This window comes from Psammomys obesus, unplaced genomic scaffold (assembly GCF_907164565.1).
Source record: "Psammomys obesus unplaced genomic scaffold, mPsaObe1.curated_primary_1811, whole genome shotgun sequence".
NCBI lineage: Eukaryota > Metazoa > Chordata > Mammalia > Rodentia > Muridae > Psammomys > Psammomys obesus.
This window is the reverse complement of record NW_026596051.1, coordinates 23130490-23136231: the sequence shown is the minus strand read 5'-3', so window position 1 is coordinate 23136231 and position 5742 is coordinate 23130490. Positions and strand designations below refer to the sequence as shown.

The window sequence follows — 5742 nt, the reverse complement described above, 5'->3', positions numbered from 1 at the left end:
AAGATGGAGAGACATCTCTTAATGATTGGTTGAAAGAATTACTATTTTGAAAATGACAATTCTACCAAAAGCAAGCTACACATTCGATTCAATCTCGATCAAACTTCTAATACTTCATACACAGATAGTAAGTAATTAAAAATTTTATCTGTAGGTACAGATTATCAAGGACAGCAAAAGCAAAAGAAATACTGCTGGAATTATCACCATACTGATTTTCAAAGTATATATAGCAGAGCAGTAAAAACAGCCCGGTATTGGCACAAATAGACATGCAAATCAATGAAAGAGAACTGGGGCCCAAGATGCTACAATTACTGTTTTTTTGAGAAAAACATCCAAAACATGCCTTAGAAACAGTTCATCACCTCCAACTAATGGTCCCAAGAAAACTATTTCAACATGCAGAAAAATTGAAAGTAAAACTTTTTCTCTGACCCTGTACAAAACTCAACTCCAATGACCCTGGCAGTGGGCAAAGAGACATCTTGTTGGTGGTTTTGTTGTTATATCAGTCATGGGCAGAGCAGATATCAGTCCTTTTTTTCATCCTAGCTTGATGACTTGCTTAGTGGCCAAAGCTGTTTTTTGTCTAGGATACATAAAAAATCAAACCAAATCCAGGCAGCACAGTACAGGAGGAGGAAGACAGAGACGTGCTTTCTGCCCACAGACCAGCCCTTCACCGCACTGCACACACAGAGCCCCAACTACTACCAGGCGGCAACACACCCGCTTGACACCATGACCCGCAGCATGGACTGAGGATGTGGCCCGGCTGCAAGGCCAGCCTGCAGGGTGAGCCACCACAGTGTGCAAGTACGCGGTGCTGGGATGAGAGAGAAAGAGAAGTGGAGCAGCTTGAGCATTATGAAGAGAGGTGGAACTGAGGCTCAAGGGTGGAGCAAAGTAGCCTGTTGTGAGTGGCCAGCCCCTTCACCTGGGCGCGTATGGCGAGGGTCATCTCTGTGTCCCTTGCTATGCAGTGGCAGGGATCCATCCCTGATTGGGACAGCCCTGTCAGGGACCATGTGGATGTCCAGTGGTTGTGCGGAACTGGCCCCATCCCTCACTGTCTGAAGCGCTCTAGAGATCTGGCCCCATCTCTCACCAGCAGTGGTGCTCAGGAGACTGGGCCTTGCACCTACCCAGGCAGCACAGTGGAGCTGGCCCTGTTGGCAGCGGTGTGGGTCAGCTGGCCTCGAGGGCATGAATGTGGGAGAGCTGACCCTGCCACTCATCTGCTGAGTGGTGGTACAGATGCAGAGAAGAAGCTCCTGCACCCCCACCACTCAGTATCTCTATGGACTGGGAAAGCTGCACACAGGATTATGATCAAGAGAGAGCTCTCCTGCCCGCACCAGTTGCAGTACTCCGGAGAGCAGTCCCTGCACCTCAACTGTGCATCACAGTGGAGCTGACCTTAACTGTGAAGGCACTGGTGAGCCAGTTGCAAGGGTGTGAGAGCCAGCGAGCTGGCTCATTCCCTTGCAGGCTTCAACACTTGGGAGAGTGGTTCATGTGCCTTGACTGGGCAGCACAGTGGAGCTGGCTCCAGAGTCATGGGTGAGGCTGACCTCGCAAGATGGCATGAGAGCAAGAAAGGTGAGCCTCCCTCCTCTGATGGCATCATTGGGTGGCCTAGCCTGAGAGTGCTTAGAGCTTGCCCTAGTGGTATAAACAAGTGAGATCCAACCCAGGGACCAGCTCAGCTACCACACAGGCCAGGCCAAGATCCAGAGCTCCGATTTGACCCACCCACAAATCTCTATCATCTGCACACACTTGGGATCCATGGTAGGGCCAGTCCTGATGATCCAAAGCTGTCAGACGTCCATAACAAAGGGCAACAGCAGGATAAACTGGTGTCCTATTCCTAGTATCATAGAAGCTGGAGACCATGAGCCAGACCAATAACTCATTACAATGAACATTTGCAAGTAAAGATTGCCAACAGATAGATATACTGTGGGACATACCGTGACATATGACTTCCACAATGAGAATTTGTGTGTGTGTGTGTGTGTGTGTATTAGTCAGCTTTTATTTTTTTATTAGTTTAGTTACTTTACATCCTGAAGGAGCCTTCTCTGTCCCCTCCTCCCAGTTCCCCCCACTTCCACTCCTTCTCCCTTCTCAGCCCCCTTTAGTCCCCAGAAAAGGGGAGCTCCCCTCCGCCCTTAATTAACCTTCCCCAGCACATGAAGTCACATCAGGACTGAACATTTGCATACCCTAAGGTCAGGCAAGGTAGTGCTGCCAGGGGGAAGTGATCAAAAGTAGGCAATAAAGTCCGTTTTAGAAACACCTGCCTTCACCACCCCCACCACAAACACTCAGGTGCCCCATATGAAGACTGGGCCACCCTTTGTTACATATGTGCGGAGGGCCTGAATCCACATCATGCATGTTCCTTAGTTGATGTCTCAGTCTCTGAAAGCCACCATGGGACTGGGTTAGTTGTTTCTGTTGGTCTTCTTGAGAGGTTCCTGTCCCCTCTATGTCCTTCCATCTTCCCCCAACACTTCAGCAGAAACCCTAGAGTTCTGCCCCATGCTCGGCTGCAAATCCTAGCATCTGTCTCAATCAGCTGAAACCTCACAGACAATAGTCAAGTTAGGCACCTGTCTGAAAGCACAGCAGAGTGTTATTATTAGTGTCAGGAGCTGGCTCTCCACCATGGGAGGGGTCTCAGGTTGGAGCAATTATTGTTTGGACTGAGATGTTTTCAAAACATTATTTTTTAGTGTGTGTGTGTGTGTGTGTGTGTGTGTGTGTGTGTGTGTGTGTGTGTGCGCGCGCGGGCGTGTGTGTGCTTATTTCTGGAAGGTGAGGATGTTGCAAGGACATGAGAGGACTGGGAGATGAGCAGGACTGTGATGCATGATGTGTCACAAAGAATTGCTAAAAAGTTAATAATAAAAAAACTCTCAAAATGGATCAGGAACTTCAATTTACAAGTTCTGATACCCCAGAATTTCTAGAAGAAAAGTAAGGAGGTTGCTTCAACTTACCTGTTCAGGGAAAGACTTTCTGAATGGGACTCCAGAAACGCTAGGAAATAAAACCAAAAATCAACAAATGAAAAAAAAAAAAAAAAAAAAGTTCTGCACAGCAGAGCAAACTGTCAATTTACTGGAGAGGCAGCCCAAAGAACGGAAGACAATCATTACCAGCAATGCATCCAAAACATGCTTGCTTTCTAGAACATGCAAAGAACTCAAAGAACTAAACCTTAATAAAATAAACAACCTAATTAGTAAATGGAAAATTCTCAAAAGAAGACAGGCAAATAGCTATGGAACACTTTCCATTGCCTTATTTTATTTTTCCTTCTCTTCAAATTAGAAATTTGTATCAAAAAATCTTAATATTTATTTTTTGTAAATTTAAATGTATTCTTGCAATATTTGACTACATGTTTGTCTCATTGATTTTATTTTTAATAAGTTTCCATTTGATTATTTGTAATTTGTAAATGAAATATTGTTTCTGTTATGTAATATTATCTTCATACCTTATTTGTGCGTATTTAGCTGGCATATAGTATAAGTATAGTGATCTGGGTTAATACACAATTGTTTTGAAGTCTTTGTTAAATTTGCCGTATGGACTTTTGAAAGGCAGTTTGCTTCTTGTAGTGTTACTGCACATGGATTGAAATTTCCTGTTTCTCCCCATGATCTATATGGCTTTATTTATACATATTGACAATGAACATTTAAGTAGCACTGTGTTACAGATGTTTCTATGAATCCTTGCTTCTTTTTGAGTGTTCTTGTGTTTGTTTTTCTGCTTAGTTTCTTGGATAGGCTAGAAGCATTTTGTAAATTAGCTTTCCCTTGCACTGTGAAATCTCTTCCTAACTCCTCAGAGGGTAGCCTTGGGCATGTGCCCAGCCACCCTACAGTGATGGTGATTATAGAAGTTCTTTCTTTGACTGTCTTTTCCCTCTAATACCTCTGTCTACCTCTGTTGATATCACACCCCACTGTCAGTATTCGCTAATTGCTCACTACTTGCTCTCTTCTGTTTGACAGTGTCCCGAGGCATCAATTGGTTTTCTGTGCGCAGCAGTCAATGCCAGGCCTTTTGCAGAGGTTACTAGGAGGCCTCTGTTTGAGGTTTCTACTAACCCCAGGAGGGCTTTTCTCATTTCTCTCTCTGATTGTCTTCTGTCAGTTATTGAACCTAAGGTTTTGTTGCTGTTGTTGCCTTCAGACAGAGCTGCAGACCTTCTTTTAATTCCTTAACACCCAGAGCTGTTTACTTTTGAGAAAAAGGCTAGGTTTGAATTCCCAGCACTCTTTTTTAAAATCATGGCAGCTTCTTTGTTGGAAACGTTAGAGATGTCTGACCTCATGGCTTGCTTCTCTCAGTGTAGACATTCTCTTGATGATTGTGCTGGTGCTGCTGCTGGAGAAAGGAGGTATCCGCGTTTATTCTGAAGTCGCATCCCAGTATGATGGGCAAGATGCCAGGGTGACACTAGCCTTTGATCTCAGCTGCCTCGTCTGCTGTAGAATATCCACTTTGAAAATGAGCTGTGTGCCTCCGATGGTTGTCCTCAGCTGCTACCAACCAAATAGAGCCATAGCCTGTGAGGTGAGATTGTGTGGTGAAGACAGCCTAATGGCTGTCTTCAAATTATTACAATTCTGCTCTTCTTGGGGAGCTCATAACCAGCATCTTAAGGGAGAAAAATCACAGAAAGATAGAGTCATTTTGGACCAAATATTAAAGAATCTTGCTGTTTGAAGACTTAGTGGGTTTTCTGGCATAAATATTAATCTTGTCTTATTTCTGGAAAATGTATAGGCATATAAGTGTTTGTTCTAACTTGTTTTTCATAATGTCTACTAGCTATTTTTATATGTTCAATGAACTCTGTATGTCTGATGCCCAGACTAATAGGTTCCAGATTCTGAGGCTTCCACCTTGTACTTTACTACTCAAATTTAACTTAGCACATTGCTAATTCATTTAAGACATGACTGAGCTAAAAGTGTGCACTTGTAGGACACATTGAAAGAATTTTAAGTCATGGCAGCAATGTGGATTGGAAAGACTTTCAAATATAATAATTTCCAGTGTCAGGTGTTTTGAGTAAACTTTGAGTCAGATTTACAATCAAAACTGAATATCCACTACAAATTCCAACAAATGCATGTACATCTAGAAATAATGATTTTTATGAAGAGGAATAAAGCAACATGAATGATAAAAAGATGTTTAGAGGAAAGAAGGTAATTCCTTAGCATTCCTGGACCACAAACACGAAGAGGCTGCATGGTATACTCTAAAACAGAATGAAAGAGAATATTTTCAATAACACAAAACCATGACTATTCTCTGCAGAAAAGCCTATGTAGTCACACCTCTAATGGAAGTTTCCACACGTAACATTGCATGTGTAGTGGTCATTTTATTTCAGGACATTTGTATATATTTTATAGTAGCATAGAGACTATACTAATCAATTAGTCATATCTCTAGATAGTCCCCAGACTCTGATGGGGACTATAGAGAATCAGATAGTATTTAAGTAAAGGACAATATATCTAGTGATTGAGAGAACCTTGTTTCTATAGAAATCTGATAGGCTAGAATTTTAAAAATCTGAATAAGGATCACTTAGATAAACATGAAGAATAAAGAGCCCTCCTGAAGTCAAAGAGACAGATAGACAGACAGGTAGATAGATAGATAGATAGATAGATAGATAGATAGATAGATAGATAG

The 5742-nt window shown here is 42.7% G+C and overlaps 1 non-coding gene across 1 annotated transcript; it reads left to right on the top strand.

The window, feature by feature from the left end:
* The first annotated feature begins 460 nt into the window (after positions 1–460).
* Positions 461–605, top strand: LOC129689208 (small nucleolar RNA SNORA48). The gene has a single exon (XR_008722074.1). It is a non-coding gene; the product is annotated as a small nucleolar RNA SNORA48 (small nucleolar RNA).
* The last annotated feature ends 5137 nt before the right edge of the window (positions 606–5742 follow it).